This window comes from Schistocerca americana, chromosome 3, assembly GCF_021461395.2.
Source record: "Schistocerca americana isolate TAMUIC-IGC-003095 chromosome 3, iqSchAmer2.1, whole genome shotgun sequence".
Taxonomy (NCBI): domain Eukaryota; kingdom Metazoa; phylum Arthropoda; class Insecta; order Orthoptera; family Acrididae; genus Schistocerca; species Schistocerca americana.
Window position 1 is genome coordinate 599,110,228 of NC_060121.1, and position 891 is coordinate 599,111,118.

Consider the following 891-nt stretch of genomic DNA (forward strand, 5'->3'; position numbering starts at 1 on the left):
CACACGGTTAGCCGATAATAAAGAGTACATTTTAAAACTATGATTTGGTGAAAGGAAGTCAATTCTCCCTTTCCTAGCGTTTATCCTGCTGAATGGGACCAGCTACTTTCATGATTCGGCATATTCATTTAGAAAATTCTTTGAGTCTGCAGTCAACCTAAATTAGAGTGTGATGATGATGATAGTGGTGTCGACAGTGGTCGTCACAATGGTGATGATAATACAGGCAGGCACGTACGTTTAATAGGATTTTAACTTAAAGACTAAATTATGATGCCGCCCAGGGTATCTCGACAACGGCCCCGAATACCTTGACGTTTGTATAAAGACCGGATAATTTTGACTTTCAGTAAGGCGCTTAAGTACTTCACAGTGACCTGAGTACAGGTACTGTAATCTAGTATTGAAAAATAAAACATTACAGTGAGCGTCAGAAAGATGAACTATTTTTTAAAAAATATTTCAGTATAAGTTAATGGTTAGATATTCTTCCTCTCGTCAGTCGTCAGTTAACGGAAAGGAGAGGAGGAATTCGCGCCATTTGTTTGTGAATCATGTTAATTCTGATTTTTTAAGATAGTATGTGCTCTAACGCAGAGGTTGGAGATCCGTCCGCATTTGTCTAACGGAGAGAGTAAAACCGTCAGAAACTGCGTTCCGATTAAGATTTATTCCAGACATGTAATCGTTGATGCGCTAAATAAGCCATAGAATGAGGTCGAGATGGTGTCAGTTAAAAATTATAATAACATACACTGAAGAGCCAAAGAAACTGGTACACCTGCCTATGGGGCAGGGCCCCCGCTAGCATGCAGAAGTACCGCAGCACAGCGTGGCGTGGATTCAACTAATGTCTGGAGTATTGCAGGAGGGAATTGACACCATGAATCC